Source organism: Petaurus breviceps, unplaced genomic scaffold (genome assembly GCF_028583685.1).
Source record: "Petaurus breviceps papuanus isolate PSGF00001 unplaced genomic scaffold, PetGlider_PUasm1.0 208, whole genome shotgun sequence".
NCBI lineage: Eukaryota > Metazoa > Chordata > Mammalia > Diprotodontia > Petauridae > Petaurus > Petaurus breviceps.
Genome location: NW_027185852.1, coordinates 2,585,059 through 2,612,681, shown reverse-complemented (window position 1 = coordinate 2,612,681; position 27,623 = coordinate 2,585,059). Strand labels below are relative to the sequence as shown.

At 35.7% G+C, this 27,623-nt stretch overlaps 1 pseudogene; it reads right to left on the bottom strand.

The window, feature by feature from the left end:
* Positions 1-16,411: 16,411 nt before the first annotated feature.
* Positions 16,412-16,611, bottom strand: LOC138165148 (guanine nucleotide-binding protein G(I)/G(S)/G(O) subunit gamma-5 pseudogene; annotated as a pseudogene).
* Positions 16,612-27,623: the final 11,012 nt, after the last annotated feature.

Genomic DNA, 27,623 nt, shown 5'->3' with positions numbered 1-27,623 from the left:
GGCTGCCTTCATAGTTCCTGGCATACAGATCATACAGGGACCAAACGACCATTCAGAGGGTAATTGCTCTTGTTTTTCATGCTTGAACCTGTGTCCCAGTTTGGGGTGGCATTCCTGGGGTGAGGATCATTAGCATGCCACAGCTTGTGGAAATTCTAGAGAGGGTGCCCTCCTCATGACTCTGATAACAGCTGCACAAAATATGAAAAATTTGGGGAACTGCTCTCTCCAATCTGGAAGCAAAGTTCTACGGTGGCAAAGAGCTCAAAAGTAAAGTAATTGGCTTGCAAGATAAACAGAGGAAGCACACTAAGACCACAAAACCTTTTTTTTTTAAGGAAAAAGAGGATCAAAACATAGAACAATGAAGAAAATCATTAAAAAGTAGTCAACAGCCTGCTAAAGGAGAACCAAAAATATACTGAAGAACAAAACATCTTTAAAAATAGGCTAAGTTGGGGCAACTAGGTGGCACTGTGAATACAACACCAGACCTTGGGTTTGGATTCAGCCTCAGACACAACACAAAAAACAGACTAAGTCAAATGGCAAAAGAGGCCCAAAAAGCCAATGAGGAGAAGAATGCCTTAAAAGCCGAACTGGTCAGATGGAAAAGGGATTTCAAAAACTCACTGAAGAGAACAATTCCTTCAAAATTAGATTGGAGCAAATGGAAGCTAACGATTTTATGAGAAATCAAGGTATTATAAAACAGATACAAACAAAGGAAAAAAAAAACAGAAGACAATGTGAAATATTGCATTGGAAAAACCACTGACTTGGAAAATAGATCCAGGACAGATAATTTAAAAATTATTGGACAACTTCAAAGCTATGATTAAAAAAAGCTTAAACATCATCTTTCAGGAATTCTCAAAGAAATTTCCCTGATATTCCAGAACTAGAGAGCAAAATAGAAATTGAAAGAATTCACAGTTTTCCTCTTGAAAAAAGGTTCCCAAAAGAAAACTCTGAGGAATATCATAGCCAAATTCCAGAGTTCCCAGGTAAAGGAGAAAATTTACAAGTCAGGAAGAAATAAATTGAGGATTATGAAAACATAATCAGGGCAACACACGATCTAGCAGCTTCTACCCTAAGGGACTGAAGAGCTTGGAATATGATATTCTGGAGGTTAAAGGAGTTAGGATTAAAATCAAGAATCACCTACCCAGCATAATTGAGTATAATATTTCAGGGGAAAATATGGATATTTAATGTAATAGAGGACTTTCAAGAATTCTTGATGAAAAGACCAGAGCTGAACAGAAAATTCAACTTTCAAATAAAAGAAACAAGGGAAGCATGGGAATATAAACTGGAAAAAGTAGTCATAAGGAACTTATTAAAGTTGAACATTCCTACATGGAAAAATAATCATTGTAACTCATGAGACATTTCTCAGTATGAGGATATGTTAAGGTGATGTATGGATAGATAGATAGATGATAGATAGATGTGTATGTTATATATGTATGTGTAAGAGGTTGTGTGTATATACATATCTATCTATTGGTGTATATGTATGTACATGTATACTTAGAGGGCAGAGGATGAGCAGAATATGAAGGGATGATATCTAAGAAATGAAATTAAGGGGTGAGAGAAGAATATATTGGGAGAAAGAGAAAGGGAGAGATAGAATAGGGTAAATTATGTCACATCAGAGAGAATAGAAAACTGTTACAATGGAGGGGAAGAGCAGGAAGGTGAAAGAGAATAAGTCAATCTTGCTTTCATTGAATTCAGCTTAAGGAGGGAATAACATACAAACTCAATTGGGTATTTTAACCTACAGTAACATAGGGGGGAAGGGGATAAGAGGGGAGATTATAGAAGGGAGGGTAGATTGGGGGAGAGTGAAGTAAGAACAAACACTTTTGAAAAGGGACAGGGTCAAGGAAGAAAATAGAATAAATGGGAGGAGGGATAGGATAGAGGTAAATATAGCTTGTCTTTCAAAATATAACTACTATGGAAATGTTTTGCATAACTCCACATGCACAACCTATATTGAATTGCTTGTCTTTCCAGTGGGGTTGGGTGAGGAGGGAAGAAGGGAAAGAACCTGGAACTCAAAATTTTTAAAATAAATGTTAAAAATCTGTTTTTTTACAAGCAACATGGAAATAAGATATACAGGTAATGGGGCATAGAAATCCATCTTGCCCTATATGAAAGTTGGGGAGTGTTGGGGCAAGATATAAGACAGGATAGGTTGGGTGAAGGGGTTTGCTATCTTGTGGTGGGGATATGGGAGAGACTAGGAGAAAATTTGTAAATCAAAATCTTGTGGAAATGAATGTTGAAAAATAAAAAAAACAAAAACAAATTTAAAAAATTCTTTGAGATATAAACCTACTAACAATATTTCTGGATCAAATGGCATTCACAGTTTTATGACCCTCTGGATATTATTTCAAAGTGTTCTCCCCAATGAATTATTGGATAAGTTCATAACTCCCCCAACTATGCACTTGTTTGTCAATTTTTCTATATCCATTAATTTTTGTAACTTCCTTTTTCGGACATATTACTCAATCTGATAGATTTGAAAAGGTACCTTAAAGTTTTAATTTGTGACAGAGATATTTTTTTTAACTTGACTATGAATAACAGATTTCTTCTGAAACCTGCTTGTTCAAATCTTTTGACCATTTGTCACTTGGGGAATAACTTATATTCTTATAAATTTGACTCTGTTCTCTATGTATAAGGGGCAAAAATTAGCTCTTTAGCAAAGACAATCATTGTAAAGATTATTTTTCCTAACTATTCTGGTTTTCTTCTAATTTAATTACATTGGGCTTTTTGCACATTTAAAACTTTAATATAATTAAAATTATTCAATTTACATCATATAATGTACTGTCTAACTCTTTCTGTCTTTCTCTGTCTGTCTCTCTGTCTCTCTGTCCCTCCGTCTCTGTCTCTCTGTATCTCTCTGTATCTCTCTCTCTCTCTCTTTCTCTCTCTCTCTCTCTTATAAAGTCTTCCCTTTTCCACAATCTTACGGGTGAACTTTTCCATTTATCTCTAGGTTATTTAGGGTATCATCCTTTATGTCTAATCATTACTCATTTTGACCTTATCATGTTATATTGTGTTAGATGTTAGTACATATTTAGGTTCTCCTAAACTGCTTTCCAGTTTTCCAAGCAATTTTTGGCAATAGTGAGTTCTTGTCCCAAAGCTTGGATCTTTTGGTTTATCAAACACTCAAATATTATGTTTTGTTTTTACTACAGCACTATTTACAACTAAATCAATTCCACTGAATCATCATTATCTTTCTTATTCAGCTCTATTCTGTTTTGATGATTACCACTTCTTAATGGAGTTTGAGATCTGGTACTGCCAGGCCTCTTTTCTTCACATCTTTTTTGTTTTTTAATTCCCTTGATATACTTGCACTTATGGTCTTCTAGATATGTTATTTTTTCTAGCTTTGTAAATTTTTAGTACTTTCATTTGTAAGGCACTCAATAAACAAACTAATTTGGATAAAATTTTGATTTTTGTGTATTGGCTTGGGCTGCACATGAACAATTAATATTTCTCCAGTTGTTTATATCTGAGTTTATTTTAGTGAAAAAATATTTTGTAATTGTGTTTATATATTATCTAGATTTGTCTTGGCAAGTAGACCAGAGATAAGTTTATATTGCCTCTGGTTATTTTAAAAGGAATTTCTTTTTTTTCTATCTCTTGGGATTGGATTTTGTGGGAATATATAAAAATGATAATTTATGTGGTATTAATTTATATCCTGCTACTTTACTGAAGCTGTTAACTATTTAAACTAGATTTTGTAGTTGATACTCCAGCATTGAGTTCATTTTATCTGCAAGAGTGAAACTTCTATTTCTTCAATTTTTATTCTAATTCCTTCAATTTATTTTTCTTCTCTTATTACTATAGTTATCATTTCTAATACATTACTGAATAATAGTGATGATAGTGGGTATATTTGTTTAGCTTCTAATCTTAGAGGGAAATCTGGCTTATCTTCATTGCAGATTTTATGTTTTTTGATAAATATTATTTTTAAAATCTCAGTTTATTCTTATTTTCTCTAATGTTTTTAATAGAACTGTATTTTGTTAAAAGTTTCTTTGCTTCTATTGATTTAAATATTTTTTGTTGTTTTGTTATTGATATGTTAAATTATGTAGAAATTTTCTCAATATTGAACCAACCCCACATTCCTGGTATAAACACCACCTTGTCATAATGTATGATTTTTGTGATATATTGTGGTAAAATCCTTACTAATATTTTACTGAAATGTTTGTATCAATATTCATTATGGGAATTTGTCTAAAATTATCTTTATTTTTTCTCTTACTGGTGAACGTATCAGTACCATATGTTTGTCATAGAAAGGATCTGATTGTGTCACTATTTAAATTTAACATATAGGTAAACTGAGGCAGATCTCCAACAGTGATCTCATTTATAAGCAGGAGAATGTTTCCTGTTAATAAGTGGATAAATGATTTGCCTCCATTTATGGAAAAGACCCTGAAAAAAATAACAAAAGGAAGGTTTCCCTTACATATGTTTTGGGAATTAAAGATCAAAGAACAGAACAGGGTAGATGACGTCATGGTACTGGGGCAGTATGACTAGTAGTTAAAGAGTTAAGGTGCAGGAAAAAAAACATGATTGGTTAGAAGTTTAATAATCGTTCTAGAAATAACCCCTCCACCCATCTTCTCTCATGAGAATAAGAAGTAATCATTATTTAAGTACAGGTGCAATATAGCATCCCAGACTTTTTAACAGAAAACCAGACATTCTTGAAGGAGAGTTTGTGGAGTAAAGATATCAGTCTAGATTTATTTCTTCACATAAATCCTTCAAGGTTGCCAAAATTCCTTGAGGATAAAATATATCAGTGATTAGCAGGAGAATTGTATTTCTAAAATTAACCCATTATACACCAACCACATTCTTAACTAAGTTCAGAGACAAAGATCCATGATTTAAAGTTACTGGACAGAAAAAAAATGACAGCTATTAAAGGATAAAATCAATTACTTTTAAATTTTATCAATAAGAAAATGGTAAAGGATAAAATTTAATCTACTCAGTAGGATTGCTTCTTTGCCTGCTTTCCCCAATTATTTGATATAGTATTGAAACTAATTGGTCTTTAAGTGATTTTTAGAATTTGCTTGTGAATCCATCTGGTCTTGTGGATCTTTTCTTAGGGAGCTCATTTACTTGTTGTTCAATATCTTTTTTATGAAATATGCTTATTTAAGTGTACAATTTCCTCTTCTATTAATTTGGGCAATTTATATTTTGTACCTATTCTTCCATTTCACATACATTGTTATATTTATTGTTTATAATTGGGTAAAAGAACTCCTAATAATTGCTTTAATTTCCTCTTCATTGGTTTAAGTTTTTGATACTGGCAATTGGGTTTTCTACTTTTTAAAATTAAATTAGCGAATGGTTTATCTCTTTTATTTTTAAATTAAACCAACACTTAGTTTTATTTATTAATTCAATGACTTTCTTATTTTTAATGTTATTCACAATTTTTTAAACTCTGGTTTTGGTGTTGTTCTTGCATAATGCAATCATTGATTTTTCCCTTCTCTATTTTATTGATTTGTTTACAGATATAAATTTCTCTGTAAGTACTACTTTGATTTCATCTCATAAATTTTGGTGTGTTGTCTCATTATCATTCTGATTTAATGAAATTACTGATTCTTCTAAGAATAGTTCTTTGACCCACTCCTTCTTTAGGATTAGATTATTTAGCCTCAAAAAAGATTTAATCTATTTTTCCACTACCCTTTGTGGAATGGAATTTTTATTGCATCATGTTCTGAAAAGAATGCATTTAATATTTCTGCCTTTCTGCCTTTGATTGTGAGATTTTATACCTTATTACATAGACAATTTTTGTGTTAGTGGCATGGAACACTGATTAAAAGGGATATTCCTTTCTATCCCCATTCAATTTTCTCCAGACATAAAGTATATCTAACTTTAAAAAAAATGTCTAATCTCCTTAATTTATTTCTTGTTTATTTTGTGTTTAGATTTATCTAGTTCTGAGAGGGGAAAATGGAGGTTTCCCATGAGGATACTTTTGCTATCTATTTCCTCCTATGAGTCATTTAACTTCTTTAAAAATTTAGGTTCTATACCATTTCATACATACATGGTTTGTATTAATATTACTTCATTTTATATGGTAACTTTTAGCAAGGTATGGTCTCCTACCTTTTCTCTTAATTAGATCTATTTCTTTTTGATTTGCATTATCTGAGATTATGAATGTTATTGCTATGTTGTTGTTGTTTTTAACATCAACTGAAGTACAACAGTTTCTGCTCTAGTTTTTTAGCTTTGTTCTGTGAGTGTCTCTGTGCTTCAAACATATTTCTTGTAAACACATCATGTAGAATTCTGGTATATTTGATATATTTGGTAAACTTTATTTTAAAACTTTGAATTCCAGATTTATTCCCTTCCTCCCTTGTCACCCACCCTTACTGGGAAGATAAGCATTTCAGTATAGGTTGTACATGTGCAGCTAATGAAAATAATTAACATAGTAGATACATTGTAACAGATTGACTATATTTCCCTCCCTTCTCTCCCACAACACACTCGATCTATTCTTTTTTTTTATCCCATCCCTTTTCAAAAGTGAGTGCTTCCAACATCCTTCCCCCCCAGTCTGCCCTCCCTTCCATCATCCCCCCTCTCATCCCCTTCCCGCTACTCTCCTGTAGAGTGACATACCCTATTTAGTGTGTATGTCATTCCCTCCGAGTCAAATTCAATGAGAATAAGGTTGACCCAATCCCTTTTGCCTTCTTATTGTTCCCCTCCATTGTAATTATTTTCCCTTGCATCTTCTATATGAGATAGTTTTCCCCATTCTGTCTCTCTTCATCTCCTCTCATTATATTCCTCTCTCACCTCTTAAATTCACCTTTTAAGTATCATCCCTTCCTATTAAATTGGTCCTGTGCCCCCTATCTATATGTACCTGTAAACATGTATACACACATTCACATATGTACTAATACACCCATATACCCTCCGATATAGAAATACACACACACACATATATGTATATATAGGTATGTGTTTCTATTCCTTTCAACTATTTTCATACTGAGAAAGATTTCATCAGTTACAATTATTGTTTTACCACGTAGGAATGTTAATAGTTCAAATTTAATAGGGGGCTTATGATTTCTTTTCCCGGTTTACCTTCTCAAGCTTCTCTTGCTCCTTGTATCTGAATGTCGAATTTTCTATTAAACTCTGTTTTTTTTTTTTTCAGCAAGAATGCTTGAAAATCTTCTATTTCACTGAATGACCATATTTTCCCCTGAAACATTATACTCAGTTTTGCTGAGTAGGTGACTCTTGGTTTTAATCCCAGCTCCTTTGACCTCCAGAATATCATATTCCAAGCCCTTCAATCCCTCAGTGTAGAAGCTGCCAGATCCTGGGTTATCCTGATTGTGTTTCCACAATATTCAAATTGTTGCTTCCTGGCTGCTTGTAATATTCTCTCCTTGATATGCGAATTCTGGAGCTTGACTATAATATTCCTAGGAGTTTTCTTTTTTGTATCTTTTTCAGGAGGTGTTCGGTGCATTCTTTCAACCTCTATTTTGCCTTCTGCTTCTAAAACATCAGGGCAATTTTCCTTGAGAATTTCTTGGAGGATGATTTCTAGGTTCCTTCTTTGATCATGGCTTTCAGGTAGTCTAATAATTTTTAAATCATCGCTCCTGGATCTATTTTCCAGGACAATGCTGTTTCCCATGAGATATTCCACATTGTCTTGTATTCTTTGATTTGTTTGGATCTGTTTACCATCATCTTGATTTCTCATGAAGTCACTACATTCCCTTTGCTCAAATCTGAGGGAATGATTCTCCTCATTGAGCTTTTGAGCTTCTTTTTCCATCTGGCAAATTCGGGTTTTTAAGGCATTCTTCTCCTAATTGACTTTTTGAGCCTCTTTTGCCAATTGAGTCAGTCTGATTTTTAAGGTATGATTTTCTTCAGTCAGGCTGTTGGCTCTCAGTTTGTAATTTTCTTGCATCCTTCTCATTTCTCTTCCCAATTTTTCCTCCACTTCTCTTATATGCTTCTTAAGGTCCTCTATGGCCTGTAATCAGCTGGTATTTTCCTTGGAAGCTTTTGGTGCAGGAGTTCTGATTTCACTGTCTTCCTCCTGTTCCATGCTTTGCTCCTTTTTGTCCCCCAAAATAGGAGTCTAATATTTTATTCTTCTGTTTGCTTTGTTTCCTTTGCCTGGTCATGTCTCCCCACAGTCACTTGACCCCTGGGCTTTTTGTCACAGTAGGACTCTCCCTCCAGACAGGGGAGCTTTCATCCAAAACGCTGGGATTTTCTCAGCTGCCGGAGGTATTAGTTGGGTGCCCTCTCTTACACCTCCACACACTCTGCCTAGCTGGTCACACACCTCAGGATCTCCACCCTAGACTGAAATCCAGATCCAAGCAGGTAAAGCAAGAGCAATTACCCCTCAGACTGGTCGCTTGTTCCCCCTAAAATCTGCATTCCAGGAGCTGAAGATGCAATGTGGTGCCAGCTGACCAAGGTGTCTCAATGGCTTCTTGCCCTGGGAGTAAAATCCAAGGCATTTCCAAATACTGGTCCCACAGTCTGCACTGACTTCTCACTTTGTCTTTCATATCTATGTGTTGATAAATCTGGAAACGGCCACAGCTTCTGGTGATCTGGATTCCCTCCAGGCCTGCGGCTGGTCAGGCCCCCCCCCCCCCCCGGGGTTAAAACCTTTGGCTCGTGGGCCTGGACTCGGCTCCCAGAGCACTGTGCTGGCCAATTCCTGCTAGCCTGGCAGAGTGTCCTCAGTGGTAGGTTAGCTTCCCTGTGTCATTTTGTGGGTTCTGCTGCTCCAAAATTTGTTCAGAGTCCCCTTTTACATGAATTGGGGAAGGTGGAAGCCAGAGCCACGATGAGGTCGTGCTTCTACTCTGCTGTCTTCTGCATAGACAATTCTTGAAAATGAAATTTCATAGCCAAATAAATCAGTGTAAACACTGGGAGGAGAGAAAAAGAGAGAGAGTTGATTAGAGTACATTATTTAAGAATTTCTTCTACTTCACTCTAGAATCTAGATAGACTCTCACGCAGCCTTTTTGTCCAGGAGTAATGTGGCAGAAAGTCCACATGGAAGGATCATGTTATAGGAGAGACATTTGCCTCATCTGTTCAAAGTAAATCCATCAAAAATATTTTATGCATCTAGTTCAATCCATATGAAAAGGAGAATGAAACTAGTCTTTATTTTTAAGAAGTAGAATATTACTTTGCTTTTTCTTTATTTTTGCCATTGATATTGATAATGTCAAAATACATTAATAAAAATTTTGTAGAGTCTTTTCAAAGGAAACCTAGGTGCCTCAGTGGGTAGACTGCTGGTCATGAAGTCAGAATAAGTCTTCTTCCTGAGTTCATATCTGTCCTCATATAATTACTAGCTGCAACAAATCTCTTAACCGTGGACAACACATTTAAAACAGTTTGCCTCCATCTCCTCATCTGTAAAATGAAATGGAGAAGGAAGTGGAAAACCACTACAGTATTATTGCAAAGAAAACTCCAAATGGGCTCATGAATAGTCAGACATGACTGAAAATGACTTAACAAGGAGTCTATTGTGTTTTATTTCTCTGATATCTTTCTTCCTTAATTCTCTTGATTCACTCGAGTTAAAAAAAATGACAAAACAATCTGAATATTTTTTTCACATTCTCATTAGTTGGATGCATTTAATCTCTAAGTAAGAATGCAGGTGGAATCAGAAAGTATTGCTTTGGAATTTCCATGACTTTTGATCCTAATATGTGCTGCAACATAACATATGAACAGATTCCAAGAAAGATAAAATAAAAACCATTCCATTTGTTCTGGTATTAGTCTAAATAAGGTACAGATGAGGCAGCAGAATTGTTTTAGTGCCCTAAATACTGAGAAGCAAAATTTTATTAAATTAAGCACCCAAATTATTCATGAGGTTTGATTTGAAGAATGAGATATGATGAGAAGAGCTACAGTTGAGGTACAGTCTGATTGTCCCTAATTTCCTAACAATGTCCAGGAATTTACTTCTATTCAGAAGGATTAAAGCAAAAGCTTTGTTATTTGCTGTCGCTGTTGCCACTGGGGATTTTGTAAATGAAAAAAAAAAACTATATATTTAATGTGAACACTCACTGCATTTTTATCATGACTCTTCCCTTGACAATCTAGTGGCAAAATCATTTGTATTGTCTCCACGTTGATTCCTTTCACCATTTTCTATTTCTTAATAGATACAATCCATATCTATTTTCATTTTTTCCTTTTGGATTCCAGTTGGTCTGCATGGAATTTCATCAAGTCAGATATTATTGGATGGTTTCATTAACACTGAAGGACTATTTTCACTCATTTGTATTTAAGACCGAATCCTCAGAAACAATGCACTTCTGCTCTCCTACTAACAAGAGAGAATTCGATCCAATTTTTTTTCAGGATTCTGGATTCTTCCAGCTTTTACACCCCACTGTGTATAAAGCTATGAATCCTTAGTAAAAGGATTTGTTCTATAAAAATTGGACTCAGTCAACAGGCCACACCCAAGGACCTAGAAGGCCACATGTGGCCTTGAGGCCAGAGGCTTTCTACCCCTGATCTATCTACATGACTTAAGTAGCAAGTTGAGACTGCTTTAACATCTATGATGAGCCATTGCCTCAAAAGAACAAAGTAAAACTTGGTAAGTCACTTATCTACTTTAATTCCAGTTGGTGGGCCACAGAAGTTGTAATTTGTCTTGAATGAGTCTCTGAAACATTTGGAATGGCCTGCAAATAACATTAACACACACTATGCAGTAAGGAATGCTTTTAATTTGATAGGTTACGCAGTTCCTGTGGGTGTGGGTGTGAATAAAATAAATTTTGGTCAAAAGTCAGTGGGAAGTTGTCCTTTTTACCATATCAACTTTGCATTGATGTTAGTGTCTCATGCATAGCTGTATTGTTAGAGACACTATGCAATTAATGATAAATTTTGTGTCAAGAAGTCCTCAGTTCAAATGCTCCTCAAGTTGCTTTCTAGTGGTGTTACCCTGGGCAAGTGGTTTAATTGCCTTGAGCCTTTTCAACACCTGTAAAATGAAGGGAATAAATAACACCTGCAGCACTTGTCTCCAGAGCTGCTGTGACTTTCAAATGAGTTCACATAAGGAAAGAACATGGAACACTTCAAATATCTGTATAAATGACAGCTATTCTTAATATTATCATTACATATTTCTCATATGACTATTGACTGTCATATGTTTATTATCTTTTATGGCATAGCATCTTCACATTTAATAAGCTAATTATTATATAATACTACTAAGAATTATTGATGATTATGATAAGGATGATATTGTCAATAATCAATGTTTCTAAGGAACTTTAATATTTGAAAAAGCATCTTCTGTACATTACACAAATTGAGCTTCACAAAAACTCTGTGACTCTGGCATTAGACATATCATTATCCCCATTTTCATGAGAGGTAAACTGAGACTGAGAGTTGTTTAGTATCTTGTATATTACCACATGACTTGTATGTATCAAAATGTTGAAGTTGAACCCAATTTTGCCCACCTCCAAATCTAGAGCTAAAATTAATTAAGCCACATTTATTCTAATAGATGGTGAGCATGCTTTTTCCTTTGAACTCTTTTTCGCTGTGGTTACTGAAGTATCACTTGCCTGTAGCAAGTCCTCAACAAATTCTGGTCATTGTTGATGATGATGGTTAAGCAGTATTATTTTGATTATATTATAAAGTTTTATCAAGCACTTTTCAATGGACTCGAAATGTGTGCTCTACCAGGAGTCAAATTCCCTAAAATATGCCATAAAACCAAACTCTCATGAGCTAAACACACTTAATCTAAAGTCTCTTTCATAATTTCTCTTCAATACTTCACATTTAACATTCATGAGACTTTGTAATCAGAGAAGCAGATTACTGGTGATTTTTTTTTCTTGTCAGGTAAACAGATATTTTCAAGATAGACTGACAATGTCTTATTTCTTCTTTCATTTATGATTCTTGCAGATGAAGAATGTGTCTTTTCGACTCATTAACTAGTCAGAGAAGTGTTCTCTAGCACAGGTGTTTTAAGGGCTCCTCTCATACCTCTCAATATGCTGGTTTTTTTCTTCCTATTTCTTTTTCTATCTCCTTTACTTCTGCCTCTATTCCTTCTCTCTTTTATCCCTTTCTCTCTGAACCTTGAGGGTTCTCTTGACTAACCAGTACATGAAGAGGTTTGCAGAAGAAGATTCTGAGGGATGTGGATGAGTAGACATTGTGGAATTTTATGATAAAGCATCCCAGATTTAAAACTGGGTGTGACCTTTGATGTCAAGCAGTCCAGCTGCCTCATTTTACCAGTAAGAACAGTGAGCCCCGTCCAAGTGAACTATCTTGCCCAAAGTCACCCAAGTAGCAGAGATACAACTTGGATTCCAAAGACCATATAGATTCAAAAAGCATTGCTCATACTACCCTAATTCCATTTCCTTTTTCATTTATTTTTGGAGATCAGTTGACCAGAGAAATGCAAAGACATACTGTCCTTGAATTTTAACTATTTCTTGTTTTTTCATCTTATTGTCATATTTAAAAGAGAGAATTATAAGTGAACTGATAATAGTTAAAAAAGATTCAATGCTGATAAAAGAATTGGGCTCAGAAAGTAGACATTGATTAACCAATGGGTAATGAGAGAGGCTTTGAACAGAGCTCTTTCTCTGGGACTTTGTAAAAGCATAAATAATCTTCTCATGAAATTTGCCCATAATCCAATTCTAAGAGGGATAGCTAAGTCTTTTGTCAATGGAGTTAGGGAAGAAAAAAAATCCCACCAGTAAGAACATCTAAATCACAAGTCAATTAAAGAAAAATTGAAATATATATTTGGGTTCAAAATTTGCATTTCACTTGGAAGATAGTGATATCACTGGACCAAAGGGAATACATAGTTTTATAGGCCTTTGGGCATACATTCAAACTGCTCTCTAGAATGGTAGTATCAGTCCACAACTCCAAAAATAATGCATGAGCGTCCCAATTTTCCCACATCTTTTCCAACATTTATCATTTTCTTCTGTCATATTAACCAATTTGATACATGGGAGATGGTACTGCAGAGTTGTTTTCTTTTCTGTTTTTTTAATCAATAGTGATTTAGAGCATATATTCATATGATTATAGATAACTTTAATTCTTCATCTGTAGATTTCTGGTTCATATCTTCGACTATTTTTCAAGTGGGGAATGACTTGTATTTTTTTAAATTTGACTCAGTTTGGTATATATTTTAGAAATTAGCCTTTTACCAGAAAGACTGGCTGTTAAAAAATAAGTTCTCCAGCTTCCTATTTCCTTTCTAATATTGGTTTCATTGGGTATTTTATGCAAAATATTTTTAATTTAAGGTAATCAACATTATCCATTTTATATTTCCTAATGTTCTCTGTCTCTTGTTTCGTCATAAATTCTGCCCTTCTCCATAGACTTAACAGGCAAACTATTAGTGCTCTCCTCATTTGCTTGTAGCATCACCCTTTCTATTGAAATCATGTACCCTTTCCAACTTTATATTGGTATACAGTGTAAGATATTGATCTATGCCTACCTTGTGCCATACTGTTTTCCAGTTTTCCCAGTCATTGTTAAATACTGCGTTCTTATCCCAGAAATTGGGTTCTTTGGGATTATGAAACAGTAGATTACTATAGTCATTGACTACTGTTTCTTCTTTACCTAATGTATTTCACTAATCTTCCACTCTATCTCTTAGCCATTACCAGAAAGTTTTGATGATTAACACTTTATAACATTGTTTTAGATCTAGTACAGCTAGGTCACCTTTCCTTACATTTTTTTTTTCTCATTAATTCTTTTGATATTATTGACCTTTTGCTCTCTTGCATGATTTAAAAAAAATTCTAATTCTACAATAAAATTTGGGTAGTTTGTTTGGTATGGCACTGAATAATTAAATTAATTTAGGTAGAATTGTCATTTATATTATATTAACTTGTCCTATCCATGACAATTGATATTTTTTCCTATTGTTTAAATCTGACATAATCCATGTGAGAAGTGTTTTGCTATTTGTTGATATAATTCTGGGGTTTTTCTTGGCATGTAGACTGCCAAATACTTTATTTTCTCCACAGGTATTTTTTTTTACCATTTATTTATTCATTTATTTTTAGTTTTCAACATTCATTTCGACAAGATTTTAAATTACAAATTTTTTTCTCCCCATCTTCCCCCTATCCAGACCCCAAAATATCAAGCCTACTGAATACCTCTTTCCCCAATCTGTTCTAGCTTATATCCTCCCCAACCCTCCCCCTAATTTTCTAGTAAGGTAAGATGGATTTCTATACCCTGGTGCCTGTATATCTCATTTCCCAGTTGCAGGTAAAAAACAAACAAAAAAACCCCCCACAATTTTTAAAATACACATTTGTTTTGAAAACTTTGAGTTCCAGATATTCTCCCTTCTTTCCTCCTCAGCCAGCCCCACTGGGAAGATAAGTAATTCAATATAGGTTTTACATATGTAGTTACGCAAAATATTTCCATAGCAGGCATATTGTATTTCCCTTCTTTCAATTCTAGTCCCCACTTATTCTATTTTCTCATTTGACGATGTCCCTTTTCAAAAGTGTTTGCTTCTAAGTACCCTTTCCACCTATCTACCCTCCCTTCTATTATCCCCCCCTCTTAGCCTCTCCCTCCCCCCCCATTTTCCTGTAGGGTATGATACACAATTGAGTGTACATGTTATTCTCTCCTTAAGTCAAATTCAATGAGAGTAAGATTGTCCCATTCCCTTTTACCTTCCTGCCCTTCACCTCCATTGTAACAGTTTTCTCTTGCTTCTCTTATATAAGATAACTTACTCTAATCTATCTCTCCCTTTCTCATTTTCCTAATACATTCCTTTCTTACCTCTTAATTTTACATATGATTCCTTCATACTCCACTTATCCTGTGCCCTCTGTCTATGTATACAGGTACATAAGTATGCCCACACTCACATATATATTTAGACACACCTACACATTTCTGTACATACATATATATGCATGCATATACACACATATATATATATTCCTTTCAACTGTTCTCATACTGAGAAAGTTCTTATGAGTTATAATTATCATTTTTTCCTTGTAGTAATATAAATAGTTCAACGTTAATAAGTTTCTTATGATTTCTTTTCCCTGTTTACCTTCTCATGCTTCTCTTGCTTCTTGTATTTGAAAGTCAAATTTGTTCAGCTGTGTTTTTCTTCATCAAAAATGCTTGAAAATCCTCTATTCCACTGAATGACCATATTTTGCCATGTAGCATTACACTAAGTTTTGCTGGTAGGTGATTCTTGGTTTTAGTCCCAGCTTCTTTGACCTCCAGAATATCATATTCCAAGCCCTTTGATCCCTCAGTGTAGAAGATGCCAGATCCTATGTTTTCCTGATTGTGTTTCACAATACTCAAATTGTTTCTCCTGACTGCTCACAATATTTTCTCCTTGACCTGGGAACTCTGGAATTTGGCTATAATATTCTTAGGAGTTTTCTTTTTGGGATCTTTTTTAAAGAGGCAATCAGTGAATTATTTCAATTTTTATTTTGCCCTTTGATTCTAGAATATCAATGTAATTTTGCTTGATAATTTTTTGAAAGATGGTATCTAGACCATTTTTTAAAATCATGTCTTTCAGGTAGTCCAATAATTTTTAAATTATCTCTTCTAGATCTATTTTCCAGGTCAGTGGTTTTGCCAATGAGATATTTCACATTGCCTTGTATTCTTTGTTTGTTTGTATCTGTTTTATAATATCTTAATTTCTCATAAAGTCATTAATTTCCACTTGCTCCAATCTAATTTTGAAGGAATTATTTTCTTCAGTGAGTTTCTGAAATTCTTTTTCCATCTGGCAAATTTGTCGTTTTAAGGCATTTTGTTCCTCCTTTTCTTTTTGGGCCTTCTTTGACATTTGAGTTATTCTATTTTTTTTATCTGAATACTTTATTGTATTCTTGCCAGTGTACAAAATGGAAATGGATGAAAATTCAGAAAGGTAGATGAGAAGCTAACACAAGTTGAAATTTGGATGACTAACTTGGCACATTTTTACACACATATAGATTAAACTTTTGTGCAGGTTCAGAATTCTCTCTACTTTGAATAGTCACAATTCACATCACAGAACATCATGACACATCACATCACAGATCCACATATGATGATGCATTTGGAGTTCCTTTGCAGGTAGCTTAAGATCATCTTGCTACAGGAATGAACAGCTTTTCTTGGGCTGGGAAGGATTAGTACTGGAAGATACCCCAGTTAGCAGGGGATCATTTTGGGCATTTTGCAGGCAAAATTATTCCAGATCAGTAGCAGCTTGAGAAACCTTCACGTGGGGGAGCCACCTAAAGCCTGCTGCACCACCTTCCTCATGGCGACAACATTGGAGCTGCTGGACATGGCACGAGGAGCTGGGGTCTGCGGTTAGTGGTCTGTGGGTGGTAGGTGATCGGGCAGACATCTGCTCGCTTCCTGGCTCAATGGGTCTGGCCTATTCTATTTTTTTAAGTGTTATTTTCTTCACTCACACTGTTGACTCACTTTTCTTGATTTTCTTTCATCATTCTTATTTCTCTTCCCAATTTTTCCTCCACTTCTCTTACTTGGTTTTGAAAATCCTTCTTGAGCTCCTCTATGGCCTGTAACCAGTTCATATTTTTCTTGGGAGCTTTTCATGCATGAGTTCTGATTTTGTTGTCTTCTTCCCATTCCATGCTTTCATACTTTGTGTCCTTGAAAAAGGAATCTATGGTAGGATTGCATTTCCTTTGCTTACTTGTGTTGCCAATCAATTATTTGACTTTTGACTCTTTGCCGTGGTAGAACTTTGGTTTCAGAATAGAGAGAGCTTTGTCCCAAATCACTGGGGTTTTTGCAGCATCCACAGCAATTAGGAGGGTGTCTTCACTGTGGGCCCCACAGGGTCTGGCACCTGGCCACACACCCCAGGGCCACCACCCAGGACTGTGATACAGATGCAAGCAGATCAAAGAAAAAGTGATTACCCTCTGAATGGTCATGTGGGCTCCCTACAATCTGCAGGCCAGGAGATCCTGAGGTAGCCAAGTGGTGCTGCTGCCATGTCTCTGCTGCTTCTTACCCTGGGGGCAGGGAAGGGACTGTGCTCTTCCATTCACCTCTGTTTCAAGGATTTCCACACTAACCTTTTATTTTCTCTTTTGTACTTGTGAGTTTAGAAGTCTGGTAACTATCACAGGTGCTGGTGATTCACCCTCCTGAAGTTTGCTCTTGTTGCTGCTGTATGGGCCTGCCCTGGGGCCAAAGCTGATTACGTGGGCCTGGTCAGGTCTCCCAACTCAGTGTAATAGACCTTCCTCCAGCCTGCCGGGCTTCCTTCAGTGGGAGATTTGTTTTTCTCTCTCACTTTGTGGGTTCTGTAGTTCTAAAGTTTGTTTAGAGCCATTTACTTGTATTGGAGGAGGTGGAAGACAGAGCCTCGGGAAAGTCCTGTTTCTACCCCACCATCTTGGCTCCTCTACAGTTATCTTACATGGAATTTCTCTTTATATGACTTTTGTGGGTTATTTTTTAGCTTGCAAATTTGCTAGAATTGTTAATAATTTCCAGAAGTTTTTTTCTTTCTTTTAGATGATTCTCTAGGATTGTCTAAGTATACCATTATATTGTCTGAAGAGAGATAGTTTTATTTTGTTAATGCTTATTCTAATTCCTTCAATTTCTTTTTCTTGTCTAATTGACAAAACTAAATTGTGTTATTGTTAAAACTAACTTTTCTGGTACAATATTGAGTAATAGTGGTGATAATGGGCATTCCTGTTTCACCCCTGATCTCACTGGGAATGCTTTGAGCTTATCCCTTTCCATATAATGCTTGCTAACAGTTTCATTGAGATACTGTTATCATTTTTAGGAAAACACATTGTTTTTCTGCTAGTGTCTAGTGTTTTATTAGCAATGGCTGCTGTATTTTTTCAAAAGCTTTTTTTTGCATTTATTGAGATAACAATGTGATATCTGTTAGTTTTGCTATTAGGTTTTTCCCTTTTGCAAGTACAAAGACAGATCTCATTTAAATCTCAGTTTGGCTGTTAATAAAATCTCATGAATGACTACATTCCTTTATTGCCGTCAGGTTTCATTTCAGCAATTTGTAAGATAAACAGTGACCACTCCTGAAATAGAGGGGACTGCTCATGCATGCCGCTGCTTCTGTTCATTTTCTCGCATACATGGGTTGCAGGCTGCCCTTTTACGAGATGAAAAATTCTTCTGATGTCCTCTGTGTGAGGTAACCACTAGTTAAAGGAGATTCAATTATTAAAATATTTGTCTATTTCCTGTGTAGGAAATTCATAAGAATTAAGCCTACATGTTTTCTCCTCTATTGTTTCAATGTATTTTAGATGTCATTTCATAAGTGTGGATCATTTTTAAAACAGTAGACTAAGGTATTTAAGGTCCCATAGTACACATAGTATTGTGCAGCTTTCTGGTAATTACAACTACCTGAACTGAACCAAAATAAAAAAAAAAGAATAAACAAATGGAGGGTAAAAATAGACCTTGATGTAATTCACATAATGAATCATTGGGTCTTATAGTGAAATTGTTATTGCTGCAAAGGGACTTAGAAGATGCACAGTCCAACATCAGCATTTTACATGTGAGGAAACTGATGCTCAGAGATCTTCCATGGCTCATAATGGGCCACAAAAGCAAAATTAGGAAACACAGGATTAGAACTCAGGTTCTTTGACCCCAAGTTCAGTGCTCTTTTCATGAACTCTTTCTGAGAATTGTTTTTTATTGAGAAAAATTCCTCTATTTTACTTATTTGTCACCTAACAGATCAATGAATCAATGAATTCATACAGATAATTCTAGTTTCTTTTGTCTAATTTATGGACTGGCTAATAAATGTCTCTTCATCTGAGACATCCTAGAACAGAAGAAAAAAGCTTCTCTACACTCAGAGACAGAACTGAGTTAAAATCCTGGCTGTCCTCATAAGTTGTCTAACCTTGGCCAAGCCACTGAACTCAGTGGTCCTTATTTTCAATCATCTATTCCATGAGGAGTTCAGGCGGGATAAACTCTAAACTCCTATTTACCTGAAATGCTATCATCTATTCATCAAATAATCTATATGATTATGCTAACATACCACATGTGCCAAAATTGGCAAAGGCAAAATTTGAACCCGACTTCAAATATCCCACCTTTTTTTCCCTCTTTACCATATTGCTTCTCCAAACTACTTTTGTAGCTATGCAATTCATTCTTTCTCATATGCTGACGACATCACAGACCTTTTTTTTCCAGTTGTAAATTGTAGACAAGTGGTATGAATCTCTGAATGATACAAGGCCAGTAAATTGTGCATAAGGATCCCTGAGGGCTGAATGTTGACTTCAAAATCCACATTTTGATATTACCTATGTAATTGTATTTTTATTTATTTTGAAACACATTCCAAATCTTTTTTTAATTTTGTTCAGGCTACTGAGTATGCATGTGGCCTATAAGTGTGTGTGTTGACGTCTCTGATCTCCACTCAGGTTATTTTGAACTCATGATATTTACAATGTTATATAAGACAGATTCACTTAGTCATAACATTATATCCCAAACATTTGAAAGAGATGACTCTTCCTTAAGAAGTTGACAGAACTAAAGCTCTAAAAAAAAAAAAGCATTTGTTGCTCTAAAGGTGATAAACAGAAAAGGCAAATGCCAGTGCCAGTAGAAAGTGTGAATGAAATGTCTACTAATGCAATGAATGACAATATTAGCAAGAATCCTTGCATACAGGGTAGGCTGTGAGCACAGGTTCTTTAATCTGCTTTTGTAAAGGAAAGACAGTGTAGTAGGGGTTAATGATCTTCCTTTAATGAACAGACAGATAAGTACAGCTAAGTAGAAAGAAGTGATTGTTCAAGAAAGAATCAGACAGACAGCCCTTCAACTATCTGAACAGAATAATACAACCAACTCTATACAACACCAGACTGGAAGAGCACCAGTATTTGAGTACATGAGGGGCTCTTTTGTTAAGACTCCCTCAGTACTCAGATTTCCATTCAGGGAATCCAAAGATCCTTCTCATGAGCGAGGCCCCTCCCCCTAGTAAAATCCCAACCTCACAGTATATATAGTTCTCAACTAATAGGCTCAGAGTCTGGAGGTACCACAACATGAGAAACTCATGACTAATCAGCTGGGTATCAAAAGATATGAAAGACTTCCTGCAAAGCAGGCTTGCCCCAAGAGCAAGTTCCTCCCTCATCGGGCTCTCCGTCACTCTGAATGTATCACAGATGTCATTGAAATACCTGTGTACCTTTACATCTGTGTAATGCCATGCACGAGCAGCTTCCCAGAGGACTGCTACTGTGAACAGCTTTTAAGTTTCTGATCACACAGTATAGTGAATGCTTTATTCCATAACAAATCAAAGCAAAACATTCACAGAAAATCAAGGTACACCATTCACAATATTACAACTTATATTCACAAGACCTTATCATTACAATGGTCACATAGTTTTCACCAAAGTGGTCACAATATTTAGAATAAAGAACAATCATCTAAAAGTACAATATGGTCAAAATCTTCCATTTATGGGGGAAAGTCTTAAGTTAACTCAATCAGTATCACAAAATAGTCTCAAAGTACAATAGTCAAAGTCTTCCCCTCACAGGGCACTCTTAAGTTAACTCAATCACTCACTTACTCATCAATTACTAAGTATCATACACAAACCCCCCACCCCTAGGTCACTAGTAAACTACAATTTCATCTTTACTCAGTAAACAGGGAGAGGTCTTCTCATCTTAATTTGGGGCCTGTTCTCAAATTCCCTGAATCCCCTTACATGGTCCTAGATTCTACCATGATTCACCAGACTGTCACCTGCTCCAAATTCCTTGTCTGGCTCTCTGGGTATGTTCTGCTCCACACTGACTTTCACAGAGTCCAGTCCATCTCAAATCCTTCACAATTTCTGCTACCGAGATTTCAAGCCTCAACCAAGCCACAAACAAAGTCTCAGCATCCCAGTCATGCTTCTCCTGGGCCCCTCTGTCACCTGGGTTCCTGAGCTCCTGGGCTGGGTTCCTCGGCTCCTCTGTCACCTGGGTGCTGGCTCTGGGCTCCTGGGTCCCTGGGCTCCTGTTCAGAAGCTCCACCACCACAAGTTCTCAGGAAATTCTGGCTCAGTTCTCCATTCTCCCTTTTGGAGCTGCTCTGCCATCAGATTCTTGCCTGAAGAAATTCTGACTGTGCCTCTCTGGGGCTTTTCTTATATACACAGCATTAGCTACTTCCAGTTTCAGCCAACCCTTTTCTGTTACATCAGCAGGAGGAGACAGGAGTTCATAACTTCTGTTTCCCCAACAGAGGCTTGATCAAGTACTAAGTGCTAAGTACCTGCTACCTTTGCCAACACAAAGGGATCTTCAAATTCAAAATTACGTTACCATTACAACCTGGGAAAATGGCTCCTGTTCCAATGAAAAGGGGCCACATATGGCTACATGGGCCTCTTAATGGATGGGGAAGATCTTCATATTCAACTAACATTACAGTAACAAAAATCAGTACAGGCTCACACAGCTAGGGGGTGTCTGGGACAGAATTTGAACTCTGGTCTTCCATACTCCAAGTATTCCATTCATTATACCATCTAGTTGACTATACATCTATTCATCGTGTTTCAGAACTCTTAAATTGATTTTTCAGAGCAATTAAAACTAAGTTCCTTGGATGCACTGGGATTATAATAATTTCTTGTTGATTTTATTTGACTTGAATGAGCTCTTTAAAGTATATTTTTGTCATTAAATAACATCAAATTGGATTTTTGAGGGCACTAGGTGAGTAATTGGTTCATTGTGGGAACTGAGTGCACCCCACAGCTCCATCTTGTGCCTCGATTCTGGATCCAGCTCACTTCTCTTTCTGCTTAATATGAGTCCAGTATAACTTCTGTCTTGTGAGGAAATGGATTCAATCGTAAGAATTAGGAGAAAACCTCATTGTATTGTTTGAGCAAAGACCTGTGTGAGTGGCAAACTGGACCTCCTCTCCCTGATGCTTAGAGACCTTTAGCTAAAGACTTAGGATATGCTGATCAGAAAACCAGGCAGATTCAAGAATTGATGGAAATTTTCTCAAAATTGTACATTTCAAGCAACAAATGTGTTTTATCTCAAAACTTTCACTATATGGATCAATCAGCTATTATTCCAACTTTTGTGGATTATTTATAGACACCTGGGGGTCTTCAGACACCCCTTTTTCTGATTTCAGGGACTTGTTCCTGTTTACTGTCCTCCTTCCAAATTACAAAGTCCCTAATCTTTGTTTCAATTAGAAATCAGATTATTTGATGATTTATTATTTCCTTTTAATTAATAGGCCTCATATGAATAATTGTTTTTAAAGTATAAAAGCCTGTCTTTTCCTGTATTTGGAGGTCTGGTCCCGCTTTGCAAGGCAATTTGCAGCCACAGTTTAAGAAACCAATATACTTGGATGATTGAACCTTTGTTTCTTCAATCATTTCATCTTTTACCCACCACAATATTTTTTTAAAAAAATTTCTGGTCTTTATTAATTTGTTTGTTTACTTTTAGTTTACAAGATTCAGTTCCACAATTCCTTGAGTTTCCAATTTTCTCTCCTGCCCCCACCATGGCGGCATACCATCAAATATAGGATCTACAAATAATTTCACATTAAACATTAGTCAGTTAATAAAGAAGGATTGTATCAGATGGAATGAACAATGGGGAAGAAGAAACAAGACCAAACAAGTAAAAGACAGAGAGCAGGTAGTTTGCTTCAATCTGCATTCAAACTCTGTTCTTTCTAGTTCTTTCTCTGAATGTAGACATCTCTCTCCATCATGAGTCTTTTGGGGTTAACTTATAATCCTACATTGCTGAGAAGAGTCCAGTCTATCAAAGTTGATCATCACACATACATTGTGTCTGTAATTACATACAAATTTCTCCTGGTTCTGCTCTTCTCACTCAGCATCAGTTCATATAAGCCTCTCTAGGTAAATATGAAGTCCATATGATCCTCATTTCTTATAGCACAATAGTATTCTATTACATTCATATACCACAACTTGTTTAGCCATTCCCCAATTGATGGGAATCCCCTTCATTTCCAATTCTTTGCCACCACAAAAAAAAAAGCTGCTATAAATATTGTTGTACTTATGGGTCTTCCTCCTGCTTCTGTGATCTCTTTGGGAAACAGCCCTAGAAGTGGTATTGCTGGTTCAAATGATATGAAATTACTTATAGCCCTTTGGGCATAATTCCAGATTGCTCTCCAGAATGGTTGAATCAGGGTACAACTCCACCAACAATGCATTAGTGTTCCAATTTGTCCACATACTCTCCAGCATTTTTCATTTTCCTGTTTTGTCATCTTAGCCAATCTGACTGGTGAGATATGGTACCTCAGAGTTATTTCAATTTGCATTTCTCTAATCAATAGTGATTTAGAGCATTTTTTCATATGCGTATAGGTATCTCCACCACAATATTTAATGGAATCCTGAGAAGAATTAGGTAAATCATTCATTATGAATCATAGTCATAAACTTATGACATCAGACTTCAAAGTGTCACTAAGGATTAGAGAAAGAAGAACATACCCATATTAACAAAATGTTTATAGCAGCTCTTTGTGGTGGCAAGTATCTGGAAACTGAGGTGTGTATTCATCAATTGATGAATGGCTGAGCAAATCATGGGGTATAATTGCGATGGACTACTATTGTGCTATAAGAGATGATGAAGTAGATGGTTTTAGAGAAGCCTGGGAAAATTATGTGAGCTGATACAAAAGTAAGTGAATTGAACTTGAAGAACAACTTACATAGTAACAATAAAAATGCAAAGACACATAACTTTGAAAGTTTTAGAAACTTTTATTATTACCATAAGTGGCCATAATTTCAAAGTGTCTATAAGTCAATTTAAAGACTTAAACTACTGGGCCAGCTAGGTGGTGCAGTGAGTAAATCGCTGGCCCTGGAGTCAGGAGGACCCAAGTTCGGTTCCAGCCTCAGACACTTAACACCCACACACCCACATACAAACTAGCTATGTAATCTTGGGCAAGTTACTTAATTCCAATTGTCCTCCAAAAGGCAAAAAACAAAAAATAATTAAACTATGAAATAAAAACAATCACTATAAAATTACTTAGAATTCATGTTTCCTTGTTTTTCATCAAGAATGGCATGTGAATGCCCCTATCTCTCTAGCTACTGGTTTTGGAGCATTTAAGACATCCAGCTTTTGTTGTTATAGTTTTGTTTTGATTTTAGTCCATTCTTGAATTAGTGGGATCTATAGAATGCGAAATGGAAGGCCATGTTTAATGATAGAGATCAATAGACATCTCCACTTTAGCTTCTGTTTTGTTGTTATTGTTTTGATTATCACCTGAGAAGAGGCTTTCTTAATGATTTATCTAAAGTTGTACATTTAGTTAGCAGATGTAGCAGCAGCAGCAGTAGTAGTAGTAATAGTAGTAGTAGTAGTAGTAGTAGTAGTACTACTACTACTACTTGTCATCATCATAGAAGTAGCAGTGCTAGCAGTGACTTTTATTTTTATGCCATATTAAAATTAAAAGTTTTGTGCAAATATCTTCATTATCTTAATACTTCTATAGGTTAGGTTTTATTTTTATTCATCCTTTACAGATGGGGAAACCAAGTCAACCAGATTTGAACTGACTTGTCTAGCATCATACTAGTGAATGAAAAATAATTTAAACTCCTGTTTTCTAATTCCAGGTCCAACTTTTTAACCACTGTGCCACCTAGCTGTGTCTAGAATGGCCACAACAAACAAGACTTCCTGTATCAGCCAGACAAACACTTCGATGATTTTTTTGTATGCCTCCTAAAAGTGATAGGATTTGCAAATCACCCAGTTTAATTTAACTGCTTGATTAACAGCTAAGGTTTAATTGAAAATATAAATAAGCAAAGCTTTCTCTTCCCCAATATGACTTTTCATTGAGTTTAATTCTTTTTATAAAACAAAAACAAAAACATATCTATTCAAGAATGGAGACATTTCCTTTCTTGAACTTCAAATGAATATTTAATTATATATCATATGGAGTAATGATTAAATTAGTCACTCAATAAACCTCAGTAAACAGTTATTTACTGCCTACTATGTGTCAAATACTGTAACAATTCCCAGAGATAAAAATAGAGGCAAAAATACCCAAAGTCCCTGTCCTTAAGGAGCTCACAATTCAATGTATTCAAGCATATGTATCTCTTTATCAAGCTGTCTAAAAGTTTTGACTAACTTCTTCCTAATGTGTATAAGATATCTCCTTGAGAAACTATGGAAAATAATCTCCTTGATAGAAGTGAAATTGCAGTCATGTCATTTATTAATGCTTTTAAATATTTTGTATTATACATCATAGGAAATGAGGAGTATCAATGCAATACAAAAGATTTATTCCAGAATAGGAGTTCATATATTTTTTTTTCAATCATTGGAAAGGGAAAAATTCAAAAGAAAACAAAAAAGCCAAGATATAAATTTTTGACTCCATAGATATACAGGTTAATGTGTGTCTCTAGGGGAAAAAAAACATGCCTAACATTGACCATTTGATGGAGGAAAATGCCTTACTCCTTCTTCCTAAGAACCTATCCACCTATTCTATTCTAAAAGAATTACATCATTTGATTTTGTTATCATTTAGATTTTTTATTTTAATTACCTCCTCCCTTAAATTTTTGTATGAGCAAATTATAGCTAAGGTCATGTGCTTAAGGCCATAACTTCTTCTAATGGCAGTAAGCCCCAACTCATGTCCCTCCGGTTCTGCTGGGGGGTGGTAATCATATGGTGTTTTTGTGTGCCTAGAATGGCTCAGACCTAGGACTGGAACTCAGTGGCTCCACATGTGGAAATGTGAATTTTGTAAACTCATGATTTTCTGTTCACAGCTTCTCCATGGTTGAAGACTCCTCTACAATAAATTTAATGATCACAACATGAAATAGGAAAAAACACAAGCAGAAATCATGTTTTCTATTATATGATTGAGAAGCAGAATTGTGTCATAAAAAGAATTCTGAGTTTAGAAGCAGAGCAATTGGGTTTAAATTCCATCTCAACTGATCATGATTATGGGCTAGTTACCTTCCCCAAGTTGATTACAGATCTGTCATCTCCCTAGCAAAGGGACTGGACTTGTTGATCTTTAAGGACTCTTTGCTTTCTCCATTTATTAGCCTATGGTCTTTTGGTTCTTCAATCTATCTGTGAGCTCAGCAATGTGAATATTCCCTGCAAAGGCACTTGGTTACCCACCTTTGGTGAACATTGGCCACATGCTCCCATAATCCACACAGGCCACACTCAGTTTCATGGGATCCTTGCTTTACTTTTTGTATCACAGAGACAATAGCATAACATATTGTTTGTCTATTTGTTTTTGCCACATGACCTACATTTTTTTCTATTCAAGATCATAGCTGCATGACTCTAGTCCTTGTATCTAACGTATAGAAAGGTATGAGTGTGAGTAGCATAGGTCATTATCTCATATCTATGTTGAGAAGAATGACATCATAGAGAATACAGATGTCTATAAAACCCGCCTTCAAAGTCAAGAGGACCTGTGTTCGATTCCTTTCACTCAAACACTCTGGCTGTGTGATATGGCCAAAATTACTTAACCTCTTACTGCTCTAGGGAAGAATAAAAGTTGCAAAAATGAGGGCAGCCTTCATTCACAAAGTCAGTTTTTTTGATTGGAAATTCCATTAAAGAATGAAATCATGGTTCCAAGATGTACCCTTATCCTTATCCCAGGAAAAGAATTCGATAGCATAAACATATTTATAGCATGCAGAAAAATAATTACATTACAAAAAACCTTATTGCTATTTGATTATTACTGGGCTAGCTAGAGATCATTCATCGTTCATTCTTTTATTGGTCTGAGAGTCAGGAAAAACTGAATTCCAATTTGACCTCATGCACTAGTTGTATGGCCCTTGCCAAGTCATTTAACTGTGTTTGTCTCAATTTCCTCATCTGTAAAATGAGCTGGAGAAGGAAAAGGCAAACCACTTCAGTACCTCGGCCATGAAAACCTCAAATGCGGCCCTGAGGAGGCAGATATTTCTGAAATGACTGCTTAGTCATCACAAAATGTACAAATGGGGACAGCTAGGTGATGTAGTGAATAGACTTCCTGCCCTGGAGTCAGGAGGAGCTTAGTTCAAAGCCAACCTCAGACACTAACAATTTCTAGCTTTGTGACCTTGGGCAAGTCACTTAATCCCAATTGCCTTGCCTCCCCCCTCCAAAAAGAATGAAAAGAAAAAAAAATGTACAGATGTCTATGACTTTGGAAAA